Raw genomic sequence first — 24270 nt, 5'->3', positions numbered from 1 at the left:
ATCAACCACCAGCCTTGGCGCGGAATCGTGTTCGGCGGTGTTTTTTGTGTGTGTGTTCGGTAGCAAGAGAGATTTTGCTTAAATCCAATCAAATTAAGCGAAAGGCTGTACGAGAGTTTGCATTCTCTAACATGCTTTACCTTCCTTCTTCCTGCCGTCAACCGGTGCCGTTTCGCAGTTTTTGCGAGCATTTATTTCAATCGTGTACCCACCATACCATTGCCGCAGCCATTGTCCATGGTGCGAAGGGGTTTTTTCCTGCATGTGTACGAGGGTTAAAAGCTTTTCCATCAACGGGTGTGAGAGAGGTGGTAGTTTTTGTGTTTGAAACCACCAAAGAAACAAAAGGAAAAAGTCATTCTCACACACCAAAAACCCCAGCCACAGCCAGGAAGAAAAACAAAACTATTGCATTGTACTACGGGTTTGATCGTGGCGGTTGGGTTGGTACTCGGTTGTTCAATACGATTCCGAGGTAGTGTTCGTTCTCCAGTACCATGGCCCATCAGCCACAAGCGAACCGGGACAAGACAAGTGTGCGCTTTGTGCGAGCACAATTAATCAAGCGACAAAAACTCACAGCTACCCGCTTCCGTTCGATTGGATTCAATTATTAATTCAATATGTTTTTCGGTACGGCACCGTACGGTACAGTGGCCGAACCGTTGCAGAGCATGTTTATGCGTGCATGTCTTCATGACATTCCCATCACGATGCCATCCCGGAAACATTGGGGGAACAAAAAGGCGTATCGTAGTTCTTGCAGTTGGTCACTGATGCGTTGATGAATTGATCCATTTGTGCGTGAGGCTACATACGGGAACAAAAACGTTGAACATGGCTAGTGCCGGGGTGTGAGTTTGCTTAAGAATTATTGCTAAGTGACATTTTACGTATATGGACGGAAGTATTCAAACCACCGACAAGACGACGATAATGTTCTGTTGGACACTAACTAGGCGGGTAATAACCGAAATTTAATTACCATGGACGGGTTCGAGATCGCATGAACCACGTTTACACTGCGGAGGTAAAGATCTCTCAAGCGAAACAAGCAGAACTTGGTCATTGATTTCCCATTAGTATCTTTGACAAAAAACAAAACCGGAAAACGAGTTGTTTTGAAGAGATTTAAGCGTGAGGCATTAGTGGAAAATGGTATGATTATATTTCGCGTGAGGATTGGTTTTGTCTCAGACTAATGTTGTTGGCATATAACATTTGTTTTTATCATAAAGTTTATCATTAGATTTTCAGAAGAAAATGGTGAGAGTGTTTCAGATGTAGTTTCACAAGTATTTACAATATTTGAAGTACAAGTTGCATTTTTCTTATGTTAATACTGAGATACTGAAGATACTGAGTATGATGAATTTACAAAAAATTGTCGATTATGAGCTTCTTGCCGTTGCACTTTTGTGGAATTTTAGACTCTAAATCCTCTAATAAAATTCATTGATTGATTGATACTGAAGGGCCTATTCGAAAATCTTTGTAATTGGGTTTACAATAAGGATTACAATTTGGTTTCTGCGCACACCACTACTACCTTCCCAACGTATTCGACAATACAGCACGGATTGCGATGCTCAGCAAGGATTAACAGGAATTGTGAGCAAGATTTTTGAGGACTATTTGTTCATTTCATTAGAATGACACCGGACAATCCAGCCAGCAAAGCATTTCAAGTAGAGGTTATGACAAATTCAGTTGGAGGTTATGGCGTTGATCCGCTAGCTACTAAAGCGGGAATAAATTTGTTTCCTTCATCTTTATGTTCTTACTTTATTATAGAAGAATTAGCTGATTTTTGAAAACCTGTTCTGGTTTTTAAAAACAATCGAGTTAGTGATATACCTATCTATTATATATTTTCTTACAAATGCTAAAGATGAGCATTTGCTAGACATTAAAATTGAAATACAAGGATACATCTAATACGACAATTTAGATTGTTTACTGTTTACCAGCTCATTTTCCAGCTCAGCGAACGAGCAACATTCGTGAATCGGCATACCAAATCGATACAAATGATGCATCGTAAGAATTGCAGCTTCAGCTTGCAACGTTTGCCAAAAAACCCGATAACCGACATTTGCCTGTTTCTTTTTCCTTGAAAGAATCAGCAAATTCGACAGCCTATCGTAAGACGTTTTCGAGCCTGCTCGATATAGCAACGACCCGATCAGGAATGCAATAAATCTTGCTGCTGCTGCTGCTGCTGCTGCTATTGTGCCGGATTGTGGAATGCTACGGAATGAACCAATAACTACAGCAATAACAACGACATTAACAATCGCGCTGTAAAGGAATGTTGTATACCGGGATTGGAAAAGATAGAAAAGAACGTCTGGATCAAGGGAATTGAGTTGCGATTGTGAAGATACACAAACAGACTGTGGAGGGTGAAGACAGAAGGTAAGGGAAAGTCAAATAAATTTTCAGTCATAGTCATCAAGTTGGTCGCGTGCGGCACCCAGTTGAGCACCCATTTCAGGTGCACTTCCATCGGTGGGTTTTTGGGGGTATGAAAACCCAATCAGAAATGTGACCAAATGACGAAGAATCCGCCATGGTACCGAGCAGAATCGTGCACTTGGCGACAGGCAAAAAACGATGGGCTTAGTGGAAGCTTTCTTTGCATAACCGTAAGGCGGCTGCAGTGGAGCTATTAGTGAGTCCTCCAGACGCTGCTGGAAGATTGCTGCTACCATATCTGGTTGAGAGAGGGAGGCAAAATAAACAACAACTTCCAACCGGGGTTCGGAAAAGAAGAAAATGCAAATGAAAGTCAGCATATCTGAGGAGCAGGTACGGCCACATACTGCTTCCTTCGGCTTGGTACAAAACATTAAGCTACACCTAACAGGCAGGCCTAGAGTTGGTTGCAGAAATGCTTTCCGAAACGAAGCACACCCGACCGGTTTTGCAAGCTTTGCAAGGAAGAGACATCGGCAGGATCGTTAGCAAGCAACTACGGCGTCCAACGCTTTTACGGGGTGGGGTGTTCGGTTTCGTTTTTCGTGGCATTTGCCTGATTCGCCCCCATTTCGGGTATCCGGGTATAGGTCATGTATAGCAAACAGTACGGGGTAGAAAATAAATTGCATTTTCTATTTAAAATTAGATGCAAGACGAGTTCAGAACAGCAACACAAAAACACTACACTACCAAACACCGGTCGCAACGGCTGAAGACGATGGTGAAGGCCAAACACTCCAAAACATGGCACCGTACCGCCGGGTGGTGTCCACGGTGTAGTGAAACATTCCCGGCATGTATCGTCTTTTGCTCGTTGGAAGAAGAAATCAAATTGCAAGTCATCCTCCGTGGGCCGAATTGTCGTTCGTGTTTCGTTGCGATTGTCTTCCAGCATGACTAGCTGGATGTCTGGTTTGGCTTGAAGCTTCCTTCTGCTTTCTTGCTTGTTTTCTTACCAACCCACCCAAAATCAACCAGTACCAAAAGCCCAACCGAGAGAAAGAGCGAAAGATTGGATTTGAATTCCTGAGGGTTTGCAAATCGTGACTCAGGAATTCCTTCTTTTTTTTTCTTTTTTTGGTTGCTTCAAGCAAATGAGCCTGTGATGGAATGGTCGGTATGGTGAAGAATCTTCAAAAGCATCCCCCATTGCACATTCCTTTCGGCAGCTTTGGAGCTGAAAGCTTTCCCCAGTTTGCAAGAAAACACAACCGGACCAAGGGCTGACCAAGGGTGGATCAATGGGGACGCGAAACGAGAGCACCCCGAGTGGTAAAGTGTCCCATGGTGGAATGTCGGCGTTAGCAGGTATCATCCTAATTGACTACAGAATTTATCCCACCCACCCACGTGCATCATGGCCAACAATGGGACCGAAGCGTCAGCACCGGAAAAGTGCTACATTTTTCCTCGCAGACAGACATTCATCCTCATTGGCACCTTTTGTCGTGCACCGTGCTTGGTACAGCTTGATGAATACTGTTTGGGCAACATTCCTAATGCAGACGAACACACACACACACACAAACGAAGCTCCCGACAACGGTCATTGCTTCGCTGCAGTTGTGAAGGTGTTGCAGTTGCTTGCGCATGTTGATGAAGAAAGGATGCATTTAAACTCTGCCGAAACCTTTCCCAACTGGAATGCTCGATCTAATCAAACACATTCCTATGCTGTTGCGGGCTGGCGTGTGGCTTGGCTCTCATCTCTATCAAACCAGAAAAGATTGATGCCACCCGGTGTTGCGTATATTTTCGGAGGCCAGAAGAAAAAGGGAAGAACTTTATTTCATCCTTTTAAGGGACGAGATTGTGTCGCTTGTTGGAATTTGGAAAGGGTTTTGTGTGTGTGTATGACTCGCAAGATCGAGTCTTGAGGAATAGCTACAAAGCTCTTCTTCTTTTTTTTTACTACCTTCCAACACATCAACACAGTGAACACAGTGCGGTGCCATAGGTTTGTGTGTGTCGGTTTGACAACGATTGGCAGTCATGGACCACAAATTTCGGTGTACAAACAGAGGATACGGAAGAGTTGAGAGATAAGTTCACAGGGAAGGGGAGGATGCTTCACATGCAGGACAAAGTTCTTCTGCTCGCCTGCAGGGACTGCTTTTGCATAAGTTTAATTGAGTTATCATCCCACATGACTGTCAGGATGTCCTCTTTTATGTATCATAGTTTTTCTCGTACGGTTTCACGAAACGGAAGAAAATCGTTGCTCTCTTAGGTCTGTACGTATATGTGTGTGTCCGAATTCACGAGGCAAGTTATCATTTATGCTTTATATCTGTTTGAACGAGTAACCACAATCATGCTGTGATCGACAAATTTCTCGTATAGTTGTTTGAATTTTGATTATATTGTTTACATGTGTGTCATGTGTGGAATTGAAATTAAATTGAAGATAATGCTCTACAAGATGGTAGATATATTGATTCTGGTACATTTTTATAAACTGTTGTTATTGATTTCGTACAGATCAAAACTAGTTACGGTAATTGATAAGTGCATACTGACGTTGTAGTGATTTTTACCTCTGACAAAGCGTTGATTTGGTACTAAAATTTAAATGAAGGAACACAAAAAATAATATAATATAAAAGTTTCTTTAAAGCAAAGCAAACACGAAATAATACTAAAAAAAAGTATAAATTGTTTATAAAAAAGATTCTTTTTAGTTTTATATGAAAAATATCTTAAAGGTATCCATATCCATAAGCATCAAATCACAGTTACTTAAACGACTAAAATTCCGACGATAACTCTAATATCCAAAACACTTCAACCATCCACCTCGAGATCGATTACACAATTCGCAAGTTACACCATCTTCGACGCACTTAGCAGGACTACTTTTAGCTGACAGATTGCTTTCGTCTTGTTCGAAACTCGACAAAACTCGACCAGAAGTCTCCAGAACAGCATTCAATATTCTTTTACAAGCACACCTTTACAAAAGACCAGATTCGCACCGTTGCTTCACGCGGTACGTGGTAAACCGGCAGGCCACCATGGCACGAAGATTTTATGAAATTACCTTTTCCGCCAACATCGACCAGTTTTCCCGCACCGGACAAAAACCACGACAGCACAGCATTTCCACCAGCCAGCGGTACAACTGGTACGGCGTGGCACGCTCGAATGCCGCTGCATTTCGAGATGGTCATTTGAAGTTTAATTGAATTTGATTTTAATTAAAACCCTGAAATTTACTCCTAGGCACTCGGGCAGTGAGCGTAAGCCGGGCGAGCCGATGCCGTTACTGATACCGGGCGTCTCGCCCCATCGCCCCGGTTTTAGTTTGGGTCGGCCTGAACCGACCGGAGGTGTTACCACTTTCCGGCCGGAAGCATTTTTCCCGTGAGAAGGCAACTACGTACCGGGTTTTTGGAAGGGGGAAAGATGAGAAGGGGAGAGAGAGAGTGTGTGGGAGAAAGCATACTACGAGGTGATTCAGGTTGCGTTTCCTTTTGGCTATTGTTTTCGGGCTCCAATCAGGTAAAATCAGTGTTAAAAGGCGGAAATTACAGTGCTACTTCAGTGGATGCGAAACCTTCTCCTACCCAGCCCCATTTGCCCGCGGGGAGCGAATCGTATCGAACGGATTGGGCCGGTCGGTTGGGTTTGAAACTCAGTCGTCTTATGTCCGGAAACTACATCCCATTCTACCTTTAACTACACACAGCGCTATACCTCCGGCAGGTGGATTCTAGCCAGTACTTCCACTCATCCATTCATTACTAAGGTCGCTGGTTGGAACGTGAGGCGCAAACTAACGATTGGAAGAATTATTTTACCATCGGCAAGGTAAAACTTATCCTTCATCTCGTGCCGGTAGTAATGCGTTTCTTTCTTTTGAGCGAAAGGTTCACAAACACCCCTTGGTCCTGGGTTGCATTTATGCAGCACTATCGGTACGAATTGAGCAGGAAGTTTCTCATTGACCCCTCGAAAACGTACTTCACCTTGTGTGTGTGTGTTCATTGTGCAGGGCCAGTATCACACGCTTACCACCGTCAAGACATTCCTTTACCAATTCGCACTCAATTCTTCTGATTGTCAAATCTAATTTCCTAGCTACTACTTTACATACTAACACGCAATGCAAACCGAGACGGATATGAAAACGAATAATTCTTCACCCGGCTAAGCTTACGATCGGGCGGGAGGGCAGCTATATTGGAGCGTCTCAGAAAGCAAAATCGAGTAATGTTTGTGATGGAGGTGCAACTCCACGTGCTTTTGCTTTGTTCGCACGTTGGGAAGCAAATTTTGTATAACTCATGCAAAGCAATCCATTCGGTGAGGAGAATTTGATTAAATTGTGTGCTGAAATATGAAATTCTTTCGAGGTTGGACACATCAGAGTGGTGCATTATTAGGTAGCCGCATGGTTTATTGTTAGATGTTCATATACGAAAAAGGAATGAAAGCTAATCCTGGTTATGAGATTTCCAGATATTGGTTTGGCCGACTTACAAATTATGGTAAATAATTCAGCACAATTTTTCATAATTATTCTTTTTTTTTTGTTTATATTAAGAAAGTTATGATTTTCTCTATCAAAAGCTCAGACTATCGACCGAAGTACCTAGTATACACAAATCTAAAATGTTTCTAGTTTGAAAATTTTAGGTTTGAAAATCAAAGAGGCAAGAGACAGTATAAGCCTTTGAAAATAGTGCAATAATTGCTGTATAAAACTAGACTAATAGTAGAAAATCATTCTAATTTAAAACCTAAAAATCAAATGCCAAGTTCAGCATTTCACCAAGCTCAGTCTTTTTGTCAAACCTCTTCAAGTGGACATTCTTAAATAAACAAACAATTAACAATTAAAAAATTACTAGCTTTCCTTGACCATATGCGAAATCTTCGTTCATAGATATTAAATTAATTTAATAAAAAGGAACTGAGGTTGTTTTGTAAGCAGACATTGCTATATGACATTTATGATTTGTTTTGTTTATTTTGAGTCTTTGGATGCTCCGGTTTACGTTAAGTTCTGCTTCTTATATTAAAATCTGGAAAACTTCTTCAACCCAACTGTGATCGTAATCTTCAGAATGACCCAGGAATTAAATTTTGCTTTTTGAACAAAAAACTTCCTTTTCCGGTAGATAATCTTTTATTAAACCATTGCCAGACAGCAGCTGCCAACGGCACGGCATTACTGAATTACACTTAATTATCTCCCATTCGAAATATCAACTTTACGACAGCTCCCCCATAGACAAAACGGTTTTTATTACACAATCGGTACGTTTGTATCAGCGTCATATGGTGTCATAAATTGGAGGAAACGCTGATGCACACGGCAGCACAATCATGGTGCAATCATTAGGCAAAAGATTTATTCAAATGGTCACACCATAAAAACTCACTTTATCATCCCACGTAGCCTTTAAAGTATTTCAGCGTGCGCAAGAAGGCGACCGGCATGATGGCAGAAGGTAGTATTTTGCACAAACCACACCAACAACAATTCGGTTCGGTGGGTATATGTACAGGGTTTTTTTTATCTATTCCTCATTCCCGGTAGCTCATATACGTACAACGGCCTTACACCCCCTGCACACCTTTTTTTTTGCGAACCTGTTACGAACTACCCGACAGCATCATAGATTATGCTTTTACCCATCAGCATAACAAGGCACGGTGCACAACTTCTTTCTCTCCGCCGTCTCCCGCAAACAACGAAAGCATGTCTAAGTGTCGTACCTTGTTGTTGGTACTATTCGACAATTTGACAATAAACATGTATACACGTATCCATGCACCTACGCACACAAACCCAACACGGTACTCGGTGTACAGCAAACGAAGGTTACGCTCAAGGATCAAGGAGAGATGTTGCAAAATGTTCGGCAACTGCAACGGAATGGTGTAGCTACCAGCGAAAGGGGAAAAAGAAAATTCATTTCTGCTCGTGTGCTTCATGCTTTCTTCGTTGCGCATCCCTATTCACCTACCCACGTGTATTCATATCGCACCAAGGGCTGTCGATTCGCCAACAATCCAAACACACACCCGCTTGATGTGTTGTCTTGCTTCATCACAGACACCAATTTTTCGCACCCGGAACACACATCCCACCACCGCACCTCCCCATCCCCGGAACGGTTTAATAACAATGGATGGAAGAATTTTATTATGCAAATATCCGAGGTATTACGGGGACACACGATGGAGAAAAAACGGGTACGAAGCAAAGGGGTCGAATGCAAAGTGCACGAGCGGTACTGGCAGCCGTTGCCGAGGTAATGGCAACGATGCGGATGGGACGAACGGTGGGAAGTGGAAAGCATAAAGCAGAGCATTAAGAAGAGTCATCAGCATCATCTTCATAGAAAGATTGCACAAGAGGGTACACACTGGGTAATAGAGGTCGATGAGACCGAACCTTCTTGTTCGGGCGCAATGTCATGCGAGAAGAGGACAACATGCGTGAGTGATGAACCGCTGCTGGGTAGAGTGAAAACGACGATATGACTAGAAAGTGAGTCAACTGTGAGATTGAGTGAGTATTGTAGGTGAAAGGACAGCACACTTGCTCGGGCAAATGGGAAATGGTTTCGAATGGCGTAAGATATACGATCTTCTAGCGGTACGTACCACCCGAACGGGGGTAGCACTAGGGGCAGGTTTGCTGGCTACCGATTGCTTGCATGCTTGCTTTGTGGGAGGTCGTGAATGGGTGTATATTATATCTCGAAAACCGGAAGTTTTATGCCCGACACTCGGTGGTTATTGCTTTGGCAGTACTTGCATATGCTACTACCCGCACATCGTCGGGTACCCTTACAGTTGTAGCTTGGAACCGAACCCTGGTGACGCTTTGTTTCCACCATTCGTTAGGTTCCCGGTTTTCTACTGCACCCATTTCGCAAGTTCGGTAGTGGTCCATGTTGACATGCAGTCATCAACACATTGTCACCTACTATCAGCGTCATCGGAGTGTCGTCGTTTTGTTCATGGAATTTTCTACCAAGGCGTTTGTCGTACTAAATCAACTCCAGTGCATTACGGGGCGGGGTGTGTAATATGAATTTTACTTACTGGATATGATTCGAAACCTTTCCTTTATGGTTTGATGTTTGGTTTAGTTTTATTTGGAAATAAACCAATGATGATGATTTCTAGTTAAATTTTGGTTGGTCTAGTGTAAACTACTATCGTAGTAGAAGAATGTGAAATTATTATGTTTTTTGAAAGCAAATTCCAAAAGGATTGTGTTACATAATATGTGTTGTAAAACGTAATACATCGTCCAAGATGCCATAATACATCAAACGGCTCTTACTAGACTACTCACAACACCTTCCTTCCAGGGAATTTTGCAAAAACTAGCAATATGACATAACGCATACATACAAAGAAAAAAGATTATATAACGGGGTTCTTTCGGCATTGTCATATTTTTTCTTGTATGGAAATGCAATAATACTGGAACTAAGTAAATTGGTTTTGCCAATTCTCTGTAGTAATTTTTTTGCCTTCAAAAGTATATCACTTTTTTAACGTTGATGTTAAAAATGGAATCTAATGTTGACTTTATTGCAAACAAATTCACATGAATTTATATTCACAAATAAACATCAAAACACTAGTAACGTGTAGTGCTGCTCATGTATCACCATCAAACACCAGGCGCCTCCATTAGCAGTAACTAATGTAGAGAATGAAATAAATGTAGGAAAACAAATAATCAAACTTGTTCTTTTCTTGAACTTAGGACAGCAACTGTTCTCGTTTTTTTCATTTCTAGTATTTATACCCTTATACGCTCGTAAACGAACTACATTCACACTCCTAATTTAATACCGCATCATCAAACACCATGCGTCTCCATTAACGGTGAAATCTATTTGCAACTAAAACTGCCACAACCGGGATAAAAAAATGTCTCCCAACCAAAGTAAATTGCATGTACAATAATTTTACCATAATTAAATAGCAAAAAAAAACTAAGGCTTTATTTTTAAAAAAATATCTGAGCAAAATACAAAGTTTATACTAAAAACTTTTTAAAACAAATTTTTGTAGCAAAATTTTCCATATTATGTTGCCACTTATTTGGTATTCATTAGGAAATTCATTACGATAAGGATGGTAATAATGCTAGTTACTTTATCAAGTAAACCACAACGAACCTATACTTGATAACGCTTCACACGACCATCAAAGCTAAGCAGAAGGTACATTTCCCTCAAGAGGGAATGCGTGCATACTACTTTTGCAAAAATTAAAACATAATCCATTTGATTATGCAGGTCTGCTGTATAACCACACAGGAGGAAGAAAAAAATGCGGTGCCAAATGCATTCTTGTTAAAGAATGGTGCGAACGAAAGGCTGTGAATTTCAACGAATGCTTTGCGAATAGTTTACTTTGCGCTTCACTACACACTTCCCTCACTCTTGACCCCTTCATAGTAGAGGTGCCCCTTTAACACCCTTTTCGTCCATATTGGTGCATCGTTCAACGGCAGGCAGAATTTACCACCTACACACAAAAAAATAAGCACCTTCGGTCGGTATGCAGGTTAAATAGAAGAGAGAATCCACCGATTCGGTGGTCTTATCAACGGCTTCCGTTGGCTCTGGATTGAATGAAATTAAAACTTTTCCTTCTCGGAACGTCTCGGAACCGTTGCCACCTGGTGTACGTGGCCCGGTGAAAGTGGTACACACCGCCAAAGACCGCGACAACGATGACGAGGAATGTCGACCAAATGATGTTACAGTTTCATCCCAGCACAAGCGAACGTTCCAAACGCGCGTCGTGAACCGTTGAACGTATTGGGCTGGAAGGACGACACGTTTACACGGGGCGTATGTTTCCATGGTTCGGGGATTCGTTTTTCGGTTCAGTACCGTATGCTACGTGATATGGCATGCACAGTTCTAAGCTGTTCCTGCGGCTGTTAACGCCACCGAAGAAGTTCAGTTTTGTGGTACAGTCAATGTCACACAAGTGTGTGATATATTGTTCTTCTTCAGTATACTGAAATCTAAGATAAATTATTTGGAATAAAATAAAATATTAGATATTCAAACCAAATTGAGAATTTCGATAAAGTAAACTAAATTGCACGATTTTCACTCCAAAAAATTTACATGAAAATGTTTATAAACAAAACCCTTCACTTTATTTTCGCTTTGTGTTCAGTGGGTATTTACAGGTGCAGGTACAGTGCGCGACACCAATCAACCGTTGCTTCTAGCTAGTGAACAGAGCGATGCACCTTTAGGAACCCGAATGCCTGTCAGGGATAACCCCAAAACCGACGCCATATGCCATCAAAAATTTCCCTAGCGTATGACGTCGTTAAACGATGCACCGTCAATTGAGACAACAACGGTTCAGCACCGTGTAAGTGTGTGAGTTTGGTGACCGCCATGCTTATGCATGGTAGTTCCTTTCAACAAACAGAGACTAACACCTTCAGTTGATAGTCTCGGAAGGAAGAGTTAGAGACGTGGTTTGGTGTTTTTATTATTATTCGTATATGTCACAAATGAACCAAGAGAGTTAACGATCAACGTACCGGCGATTAAGACTAAGGTGAATATCCGAAAGGTAATACGAACTGAGTTGCTTATATGTCTTTATTGTTGTTTTCGTTACACCTTTTTATTTCTTATTAGAATGAAATATTTTTTTTGAGTTTTTGAATTATAAATTTTGAATTATAAGAGTTTTTGAATTGAAAGATAGTCTTATCCTACTAAACTCGTGTGGTGAATGTATCGATTCCAACTTTTTGGCTTACTGTTTCCACCAATATGTTCACCAAATGCATACATCTTTATAGGTTGATGATTGAGTGTTGACTCAACTTGACAGCCATGCCTTGCCGAAAACTTACAGTTCTTTCATTCTTTCATGAAACCTATTTCTTCCCCTATTCCTTCCTATTCACTTCCTTTATGCTTATTCGCTTCCTTTGCTTTCAACCAAAACTGAATCTTATGCACGAAGTCTATAAGTGAGGGTGACATCGGTTGAAGGGTACGCCGGGAATTGGTTCCCGTTTTCCTTCACCATACGTGGAGGTTAAGTAGAGTCGTGTGGAACGCACACGTTTACGTGTCTCTGTGTGTATGTGTGGGTGCCCTTGTACCGCTACCTAACGATGGGACCTTTTTTCCATTCATGTGACTCGATTATTTGCGATACGTGAGCTGAAATCCGATGCGCTACACCGCCGTGTGGGTGGCACCCTTCTGTGCGAAATCTATGTGACCGGGGACCCCGGAGGCTAAAGAAAAGAAAATTAAGTGTTGACTGCCGATGAAAAACAAGCTTCAAAAAACCTAAATGAAGAGAAAGCTGAGGAAGGGTGGTGTGAGAATTTGGGAGGGGGAAAGAGAGAGAAAAACTCGCCCAGAGTAACAAAGAAGGAAATAATGTTTGTGTATGATGCAGACGTCGCGTGGGGGTTTTTTTTGTTGCTTCTCGTCATTCGTGAAAGCTCCCCCTCAATGTCAATTGACGCGTTTTTACCATCCCGTCCCGGAAATGAGGTGAAGTTTCACGGGACAATACTTTTACTCACAGGCACATACGAGATGGGGTTAGCGAGACGATATGAGTGTTGAAGCAGAACGGCTTCCTTTGCTGCGTGTTTTGCTGCAAACACACCTTCGACGGTGTGTTTTGAATTCCGGCCAGACAAGAGCGAGGTTTCCGTCGAACAAAAAAAAAATTGGCACCCTCTTAGGCGATGGCTGGTGATCCGGTTTTCCGAAGAAATAATACACAGACACACCCACACATACTACAGCTGTACGTATAGAAACGTGTGCACACACATTGAAGAGCAGCTCATACCGATTGAATCATACCGACATGCTAAAAAGGGTATTATAACTCATTCAATTAATTGTGAGCTTTGAATTGGATTTGCAGCTTGAAACGCTTCTGCCGAACGGACGGAAACCGTGGAAAGCTTAAGCCAACAAGAGTGAAAGAATTTTTGGGTAAAGTGTGAAAAGTATTTTTTCTCTGTTTTTTTTTTTTACTTCATCATCCCTTTGAACAATGTCCTGGTTGAACAACTGTTCTACGGTTTGGTCCTACGGATTCACGCGTTCAGACGTGATAATCGAATTTGACTTTTTTTGCTATCCGAAAACCTACAAAAGGTAGGTGAGAAATAATCCAAAAAAGGGCACTAGAGTGACTTTACTTACTGATTAGATTCGATTTTGTTTAAACAGCATTAGCTGTAGAAGCTTGGATGTTAAGTCTGCATAAGTGTTTCGATTAGAAAATGCATGCCTTGTTCTAAGGTGACATTTATTATGAAAAAATTGAAAATAGTTTTTGAAAATAAATTATAACTAAAATGCTCTGAAACATAAGTCCAAAACGTTTTGAAATGTTTTAATGCATTCCAATTACGGCAACTACAAAATAATCTAAAACAAATGTACGAGATATGAACATAAAACTGAAGTTAAACGTCAAGTTAAACGTTCCAAACTTTTTGAATATATTTGATTTTTTTAACGTCAGAAAGTAAAGGATGAAAACATAAAATAGATGTAAGTATAATCATAACTATCGTTGGAATTATTGAATTATTCGAAATTAGACTGATTATTTAAAAAAAAATAAAAACATAATTTTTGGAACTAAATAAATGGTTTGTGATGATTGGAAATAAATAAAAAAAACATAAACAGTTACTCAGACCCTAAAAATTATCCTTACTGACCATCCGGAAAAAGTTTCGTCAATACAAACCTTCCCCCAAAACGACACAATGCTCGCCTGCGTAATAAAGCAATTACTACGACCGAACGCGACTGAACCAAACAATTGAATTGTGACGGAATTTTACTATCCCACTCACGGTACGAATCTACCAGAAACACTCACTTCCAGTCGGTTCGTTAACCTCCTCCTGTCGGCACAGAAAGCTTGACACGAACGCGGCACGACTGGAAGTTCGCGCGCATTCAAGCTCCGAAGTAAGTAACTCGGTTCGAAACTGCTAAAAACCCCCCATCCGAACGAAGCACTGCTCGTGCCCGGTTCGCGACCATATCGGAACTCGGCGTGACAAGTCGTGGAAAACGATGGTTCGGCAGCGTAATGGAATTCGGCCGACCAGTCCACCAGCTGTCGGAATTTCGCACAAACAAGCAGGAAAAACATCTGACGAGATGATGCGGACCCTCATCTCACCAGAGTCAGCCACGCGTTAGTTAGTTCATGATCGTTCGGTTCGACGGATGGGCCACGACCACATTTGCGTCCCGATTACCGTGCGGGATTTCATTTTTTCGCGTGATCGCGTATCGTAGTGTGTACTGACGGACCGAAGTGTAGCGGAAGGAATTCACCCGGAAGTTTGCTGGAAGTGAACAGAAAGTGAAGCACAAGGTACATCCATCCATCACGGTGCGTGCGTGTGCACCGAATGCGAGTGCATTCAGCATGAGAATGCATCGCACTGTGACAAAGTGATACAACACGGGATTGTTACTATGTTGCATTGCCACCCCTCCCGGGGTCCGGGTCCGGAACCCAGCAAACAAGCATAAAACAGATCGTTTAGTGCCACACTTGAGACAATGGTGCATACTCATGGCTCTGTGTTTATGTGTGCTGATTTGCTTGTGCTCCGAATACCTCTAAGGACCATTTTCGTGATCATCTTAACCTCTCTCCTCTCTCCCTACCTCCCTCCCACTCCCCATCCCGTGATATTCCCCTTGTCTCGTGCAGGAAACCACACCGTACCAATTTGTCCTGCTGCAGGAAGGAAGTGTGTAAGCTGATGTCCGAATGGAAAATGGGACTCATTATTGCTTCCGGTACTTCAGCAAAACCCAGTACACCATGTCCTGTACTAAGGGCCAAACGGGGTTTTCGCTCGTTGGATCGAAAGTTGGTTGTAGCGGGAAACAAATTGTAGCCATCTAAATACCGCAGCGATAGGCGTCTGCCGTATGACTAGGCAGATGACTCGACCATCCCCAGAACAGTACCGTAGCAAACACTTCCGGGACAGCAGGGTCAACTAGCCACCCCTAACCACCGAAAACATCGTGAGATGATAAATGCCTTCCTCCATATCTCACACCCGTTATAACGTCCTTCTGGTCGGGGGTCGGGAAGAACCTTTCGGCCACCAGAAGACTCGATGTGCAAGGGATAGAGGTCAGTGTTAAACGAGCACCAGGAGACGGTCGTTGCAGATTTGATGGCTCTCGAATGGGGTGTGTACCGGTGTCGTTATGTCTTCTTGCAACACCACAAAACTTCCTTTAACAGTGCATTTTATCGGTGCCCAGTGTAGTCGGGTGGCTTTTGGCCTCTGTGCAGCCTTCTGTTTTGCTGCAACGGGAGGCAAACTGCCTACAGCCGGTAGGTTCGCGTGCCATACATACATCTGTTTTTGGGGCCGGAGGCTATTTTTGGCAGCCATCGTTATCCGTACGCTTCACGCTCGACGATGGTCATCTTGGTTTTTGTTTTTCGACCGTACGGTAACTTCCGGCATGTATGTGAAAGGCATCAACATCCTCTTGCGAGTCTACTGTTAGTTCGTACTTTATGCATTTTGTTTCTCTCTCTCTCTCTCTCTCTCTCTCTCTCTCTCTCTCTCTCTCTGTTGTTTCCCTCCATAGCAAGCGACCCTTCGTGCACCCTTATCGTTCCTAAAGGATTGCTGTTGCCATCACCACAATCTATTGTGATGTTTATTTATTTACTGCACTCTCTATTTTGGGCCATTCACCTTCACACTGGATTCCTGGTGGCCATCGTAGATAGGGGTTTAAGATAAGATACGTAAAGCTCTGTGTCGTGTCGGTTGCGCCCGCTGCAGGATATACGATCACGACCGAACCGTACGCTCACGTGCACATTTCCATCTCACGTCGCCTCACGTGCACACGTGCGGTTGTTGCGTGCCGCAAAGCCTGCAAAATGGAAAGCGCGCTATTAAGGCTACAAACAATCACCTTAAAGTTGGCCCTAAACTCGTGTTGCTCTCCATGTTTGTGCTGGGTGTATTTGTAAGGTTGGATATTTTTTGGTACGAGTTTTTATCTTTAAAAGAATGAACCAAAACAACATCACATCTTTGGATTCTTTGGAGGGAGAAAAAACCCCGATTTGGAATCGAGTCTTTCAACACAGTTTAATGGAGGGGTGGAGATAGCAGAAAAATCGCACACCCAATAGGTGAACCGGGTTAAATGCATGCAACCATTTGACGAAACAAAACCCCCTCTATTCCGTGCGGATGTGGCGCAGATTGCGAACAGTACACGTTTCGTTTCGCTACCGAAACGGTGAACACCGAAATGAAAGTTGTGAACAGCAGAAAGAATAAAAGCCAAAACGAGGACAAAAACAATCAAACCACCCACGGATGCGGTAGGGGTCTCTATTCATGCAAACTTGGAACAAGACGTGGAAGGATAAAAAAAAACCCTCCCTCAAACGAACTACTCCATTGTGGTGGTGTGCCGTAGCCTAGTTTCCTCACACACACACACACATACATAACAGCTAACAGTGAGGTTAAATCTACACTCCGTACGATAACACACCTTGTTCGGTCCGGTGTGCGGACGGTCTTGCCGAACGGGTCGTTCCGTTTGTCGAAACAATAGAGCGAATCCGAGAACCTCAGCAGAGGTTGTCAAACCGCCGATAACAGTGCTTCCGGCACTGCTACTGTTGCCCTGTCGGGAAACGTAATGACATGCTGCCGCTCGAAGGGATGCTCAGGGTGCTCAGGGTGTGCTTGAGGTGTGCACATTTCGCGACCAAAAAAAAAGCTCACCACCCCGAATGGTCCTACTGGTCGGATGCTTGAAAGGTACGGAGCTTCAAGAGCGATTTTTTTTTTTGGTTAAGTTTTTAATTTTATTTTACCGATTGTGCTATGGTCCTTTCGCGTATGTTGGTCGACACTAGGACTATTCAAGTAAATTTCTTCCTTTTCATTTCTGTCTCGCTCTTCTCTTTCTCTTGCGAACTTTTATCCTGTTCTCTCACTTTCGGGTTTAATTTCCTGCTTTAACAAGGTTATAGAGTTTCGGTTAGCGGTAACAACTGTCTCACCTGGTTGTATCCCTCCATGGCCTTTTTTCCTCAACTCCCACCCTCCACTCTTATTCCTGTATCCTGAGGCGATGACAACGCTCTCCATCAGGCCCCAAATGGGAATCCCACAAAAGCTGGCTCACTTTCCCACCCAAAACTTTCGGTGCTAGGTTTTTATGTTTTATTTGCTCAACTATTGTGTGTACGAAGAGGATCAACAACAAGAAGAAAAAAATCCACACGTTCACACCTTACCGGCACGAAGTACATACAACGCACAAACACACCGACATCAACCGCAAAGAGACAATGTGAAAGAGTTGTAGCGAGGTGAAATGCACACAGTGGCCGTGTGATCAGCGAACTGGACAGCACATCCGGTAGTACGGGACGAGCTTGTTTCGCATGTATGTCACGGTTTGGTAGTTTTGCTTTGTTGAAAAGACTCTTCAACATCCTCAGCCGTCTAACGCTGAGCGGGGGGGTGTGTGTATCATGTGCACCGTGCATCCGTTGGCACCGCCCGGCTACCTCTTCACACTAGTACCCTGCCGTAATACGCAATACATCTGTCAGTGTGGCGAGCGGGAGGTTCTGTCTGTATGCTGAAGGTGATAATTCACCTCCCGATACAGCGGTATCGTTATCTGGGCAGCAACCTTTCCTGCCACCGTAGTACACCGATACACCAAACCCGCCACCATTATTTCTGAACAAATGTGAAAAGCAGTAAAAAAAGCTCACAGGAATAAACTACAAATTGCAGTAGAGGAGAGAAGAGCAACAAAAAAAAAGGACTGAAACAAAACAATGCAAACTATTTTATCACTTTAACCTTCCTTCCGCTGGCCACATGTGCCCTTTTCGGTCATTCTACATCCGTGCTGTGATGTGCTTTCATTTGATGTTTTGTTTTGTTGGAATTTTCTATCCACCGTTCATTGCTAACCATTGTCTAAGGGAGCTTTTTATTTTTTTTCGAGCTTCTGGGTGATTTTTGTCCATTTGCTCTTTACACGCTTTTCATGATGTATGTTATAGAAAACAATTTTCATTTAAAGAAGAAAAAAAACAAAACTTTACATGAACCAACGACGAAAAAACACGTTCAACCGGAGCTACAAATGGTAAAAGCACACCCCAGCCCGCTGTTTAATGCAAAAGTCATTTAAGCAAATCATTTTATTTATATTGCATTGTTTTCATCCCAGGTACCACGAAAAAAAAGTCAACACCACCAGCACTGGTGTTTAACCATCGTTTCCGGCCCGTAGGGGCGGTGGCAGTAAATTTTTGGGCGACTATCAGTGTACGAGCTTATCCGACACTGGCTCAAATCACCAGAACCAGATTATTTCCCTGCTGCAAAACCAAACACCACAATACGTATATAAGGTTGTGCATCTCCCCCCGTTAGAATCCTTTCCAGCACTAACCAAAAAAAAAGCGGAGTAAAATCCAGCACAGCCTCGCACATTCAACACATTCACTGTTCCGTTTGCTTTTCCAATTCCACGGCAATTGCACGGGTTTCAGTGTGAATGGCTAAATTAAATGAAAATAATACTCGCCTCAATTAATGTGAATCCGAGCCAAAGCCATCTAGCACCGCAGCTAAATCCAATCGTGCGGTCATTCTATCCCTGGGTTTTGGGTTTCCACGCTTACCGCATTCCATCCGTTTGTCCGGGAGATGGGAGGGACAACATCCAAAACCTAAACCCGGGGTGGTGGAGGGACGGGTCGGGAGGCCACTAAATCTAAATGAGTTCTTGTTTAGCATTTACACAAAACGATGTTGCATTCTATGTTTTGTTTTCGTGTTTTTTTTCTTGCTTTTGAATTCATTTTCATTCTAATATTCATAGTTCCGTCCGGTGTCAAGCGTCCGGTGGAATGTAATGGTAATTATATCGACGAACACAATGAATAGAGAGCATGTGTCGGAACTGTTGCAATCATGTCGAGTGAAATGGATGTTTACGGTTACAATTAGAGTTTTTTTATTGTTTAATTAGAATAAAAACTATTTATTTACATATTTTCTAATTACTGGGAACATCGTGTTTAAAACATTTTTGTAATTTAATTAGTTCTTTAAAAAAATGTATTACATCTACACATTATCACCTTACTTTTCAGATGTCTCGCACTATCTTACTAATTCCATACGTCGTATTAAATATGCAGTAAGCATTGAATTGATATCTAAAAGGTCGATACTGATCTTGAAGTGAGTTAGGTAAAAAAGTGATAAAGGAAACATACACAGTGTGTCAGTGCATTTCTCTAAAATGAAGATAATTTGCCTATCGCGAATTGATCTAGTTTAACAGTTGAGTAGAATAAGATCACTTTCGTCCACCACACTATTCGACGCGTGTTCCAGTGAAGTGTCAGTGGCGACGTATTTTCGACACCTTTGTCACCCCACGGTATAGAGCGCCGGGATTCTGTCGCACGTTGCGGTTTTACACCGACCCTACCGTTGGAGGATGCGCACAGTGGTGTTGAATAATTTATGCAATTACAGTTCCCATCAGGTGCAGTTGCAGCATCTTACCTGCACCGACCAGCACGCTTCACTCATTCGACAGCCGTACCGTACGATCGTTGCGTGCATGTTCTAAAGCACTAAGAGCGAGTCGGAACGCTACGACACACCGAACGGGTAAGTACCGAATAGTGCCATGCATTCTATTTACTGTACGACTTTAAACCGGAGAAAGCGGCTGTCGTGTTTGTTGCAGACTTAAGCTTGTGTGTTAAAAAAACACACAACAAATGTTAGATCTAATAATAAAACCGCGCCGTTGTGAGTTCCATTCTCAGCCAGGCATACCAAAAAGCACGGCTGTTACTGTTGCCGCGGCTATCAGCTTCCAGAATCTCATTACGGCAAAGTTTGCGGTTCGATATATATATGAGCTAAAAGCATGTCAAACATTATTATGACGGCGGTCGAGTGTAAAATCAGACTGACATTCTAAATCCTCCCGGTGCTGGGTAGCGCACCTGTAGCAAACTCCACGGGTACACCGCCAAACCATCATTGCCTCGGGACTCGTGAGCATTATCTGCCGCAGCTGGAAGGCTGCGAGTAAATTGGATTCCCAGTGTGTGTGTGGGTGTGCAAGCAATTGCAATCAATTATTAAAAAGGGTTAGTAATCTTGTGTTGCAAACGATGCTGGAGTAGCGCGATGTAGGTCAGGTATAAGGGAAAAGACAGTTGTTTGTCAGGCATGGGTGAAGATACTGCATCTTTTAACAGTAACAGTTCTACTATTGTAAGTTGTTAAAGTTTTTCTCAAACTAGACACGGGTCACGAACAACTCTCTTGGTTTAGACATTCGAAATAGTAGTTGTAGAAATTCGGAGAGAAAAATAAACTATCAGCTGCCGCCTTCAAACATCTCGATCGATGCACGATCTGACACCTGATTATTATTACTTCTCCCCTAAGCTTGAAACACTTAACGCCCCGCTATCTAAGATAGTTATCGACATCATTCTGCAACGATTCATCAAGTTCGACATTCAATTATCTTTGGAATGGAATCGAACGAATTCGAGGATGAAAGACAGTCCCGCAAACCTCGCAACACGCCACACGCGCTCGGTGGAGAAAGTTTTGTTCCCAAGGAATCCCAGCACCTTACGAACAAAACTGTACGTGAGGACTTTGAGAAATGATTTTTATGCCAGTTTTGCAACCACCATTCGCTTTCGTTGGCCAGATGAATTGACGCGCTCCGTGAAGATTGCGCTGTTGTATGCAACGGGCAAGGATAAGGAAGGTGTATGTCTTTCCGTTCCTTGTTCACTGCTTTCAAAGTTCACGTTTTATTGTCAGAAACTGCAGCAAGGGTGCACTATTTCTTTTTCTTCTTTTTCGTATCCAAAACTACCATTACATGATGAAGTTATTGCACCATAAAGCTGTTGCGATAAATTATTAGAACTTTTTCAATTTACTTCCGGGTAGGAACGTTCAAGAATGGAAGAGTGATTTTAGTAGTGAGAAAAAAGATTCAAAGTATGTAAGTAAGCTCTGTAAACAGAGATAGTATCTGTGGCTATATTTTCCTTAAAATTGGTTATAAAAGAAACAGAAATATATCGTACCTACACCATAACTACCATATCATATAATATTTTTTTAAATACAATATTTCAAGTTTTAACTTTCATTTGCTGGAAGTAGTTGATGAAAAAAGTATTTTCAAAGTAGTTGATTCTGAAAATAGTTCATGAAAAAATGATTCATAAACTAATTTGAACCGAAATTGATTCACTTCAAGCTGATTGCACGTCTATTGGTCCTACGTTTGATAATTTCGAGCTGGAAAAGAACTCACACGATACGATCGGGGTTTTCGACTTCGGTCGATGCTTTAATGTGTGGCTTTACTGTAACATCCTCCAAAATCGCACACGAGCACACTTGCCACACTTGCAAAAAAAAAGGCCAACTGCAAGCGATACGATTGTGGTAGAAAGTAAAAGTTCAAACGCTTTTTCGAGTGGCTTATTTACGAGCATTAGTACCAACTTCCACTGCCCAGGCTAGCGAACCATTCTATGCATCATGAATCGTTCGCATTTACCTTCTTTTTTTATTACAGTACAACTGTACTATTCAGGCGGAAAGCTTCACACAAACGAATGCTACCTTCGAATGGTTCGTTACTGAAGCATTCTCCACAAACTCGTCACAGAGAGAGAGAGAGAAAGAGAGAGAAAGAGAGAGAGAGAGAGAGAGAGAGCTAGTAAGGTACCGATCGTCCAAATAGTGAGAAAGTGGGCAAAAGTGGTTCCACCCTGCAAGAAACCAAGGAAGTGAGTTTATAGACTATTCAATTGAAAATAGAGTTTCCCAGAGTTGGACACTCACTCGACCTCACTTGGTCAGAATGGGAAAGTACTGTATTTTTTTTTTATGGAAGGGGTTTTTGGGGCGAGTGGTAACATAAAAAATGCAACTCCTAAAACCAGTCCCAACTCGTCCGCACATTCGATGGGAAATGTATTGCATTACAGCTGTGGAAACTGCTCTTTGCTGGTGAGCATCAAGCATAAGCGATGTAACCGACCAACAAAGAGAGAAAAAAACCCCGGAAAAACCCTCCACACACAAGCATAAAACGACCGCTAAGAAAAGTGGAAATCAAAGCGACCCCCGGAATGAACGAACGCAATGAAAACATCTCACTGAAAATTGATTCCGACGGGCAAGTAGTACAGGGTTGCATGCACCGATGCTACCAACCCCATACCAGGGTGTACTGATGCGAAAGGCAACACGAGCATCGCAGCGAAGATGCAACCCCAACTTAAGAAGAAAACACGAAAAACCGTAACGGTATCGGGTGGGTTGAAAGGATTGAATGCAGGCCTTCCGTCCACCCCCGAACAAAGACAAGCTGCGAGCTGCGAAGTGATACGAATGGCAAGCCGGGTAGAAAAGCCACAGAGCTGGAAAACTTATTCTCTTCTCGCCTGGCAAACTGCAACTTAAGGTGTACCTGGAAAAGAAAAGACTCGAAAAGTCTCGCCAGCGGAAAACTCGATTTCGAATTCTTTTGCCGATGGTTTTCAAAACCAGAGTCGGCCTACGAACCGCGGAAAAGACAAGTACACTCGAGTACTGAATTGATTCGTTCGTCAATTCCTTTCCTCCACTCGGTGCCACTCGGTGCCACTCTTGCCTTTTGGAAACGGATACGATGTAGCCTTTGCTTCCTGTAACCAGAGCAGAATGCAAAGGACGGACGGGACAGAGGCGAATTGGTGGGAAGATGATGAGGGCGTTTGGTTTAAGAAAACATTTTCAACACCTTTTACATTTCGTCTGATTTGACGCTAGTTTGTTCTCGCTATTTTACCGCCCGAGTTCGGTACGATTCTTGTCCGCGTATCTTTTTTCTTGGTTCTTGAACTAGAGTCTTCGCATAGCAGGCCACTATGTTTTCTGCCAAGTAAGGATTTTGCTGATGTTGAGTTTTTTTTAAGTTGTATGTGTGTGTGTTTTTGTCTGACATGATAGTCAGAACTTTGAGCAATGGAAGTTGAAACGGATTGTTTTTTCTACTGAAAGCATGGTCTATTTCATCAAGGGAAAAGGAATAATTCATCTTTTAAAATTGCTTCGAAAGATGCACCTGATCACTGTCTTATCTTGGTGATAACGTTAAGTATCTGACAAAGCCATAAGTCGCTAAAGCAACGGAGATTCCTATTTGTACCAATTCAGTTGATTAAAATACGTGTTAATTTTTTTTACGTAATTTCAAAATATATGAAAATATCTTCGTTTTTTTTCAATTAAAAAAAACTTTAGAAATAATCTATTTTATCACTGATATCACAGTTTATAGTTTAGAAAAAAATAATCATAAGCATGGCATTACAAAATACCAGGCGCCTCCATCGATGACGCATACTCATTTACGAATGAATTATTCAATTAGCTTTGTACGCAAATGTATTGCTGGAAACATGTGGAAAAAAAGTCAAAAATACTTACTTTACAAGATATTTAAAGGCAATGCGAGAGAAAAACATGCTGTAAAAGTTGATAGAGTCTATCATTCAAAATACAATTTGTAAGATGGAAATTTTACGTAAACTATGCATACAGAAAGGTCACTAAACAGCTTAAAAATGCTTAGCTCGGTACCATATTATGGATATTAGTTAGCAATTTTT

At 42.2% G+C, this 24270-nt stretch overlaps 1 protein-coding gene across 1 annotated transcript in view; it reads left to right on the top strand.

Annotated features, from left to right (window-relative positions):
- Window positions 1-14499: 14499 nt before the first annotated feature.
- The window catches only part of LOC125765619 (leucine-rich repeat and immunoglobulin-like domain-containing nogo receptor-interacting protein 1), a 65687-nt gene continuing 55916 nt past the window's right edge, over window positions 14500-24270 (top strand). The window contains exons 1-2 of the mRNA XM_049430952.1: window positions 14500-14880; window positions 19702-20230. The gene's annotated coding sequence lies outside the window, so the exon portion shown is untranslated. The remainder of the gene's footprint in view (window positions 14881-19701; window positions 20231-24270) is intronic.

The sequence above is a fragment of the Anopheles funestus genome, chromosome 2RL (assembly GCF_943734845.2).
Source record: "Anopheles funestus chromosome 2RL, idAnoFuneDA-416_04, whole genome shotgun sequence".
Lineage (NCBI taxonomy): Eukaryota > Metazoa > Arthropoda > Insecta > Diptera > Culicidae > Anopheles > Anopheles funestus.
This window is presented reverse-complemented; position numbering and strand designations above follow the sequence as displayed.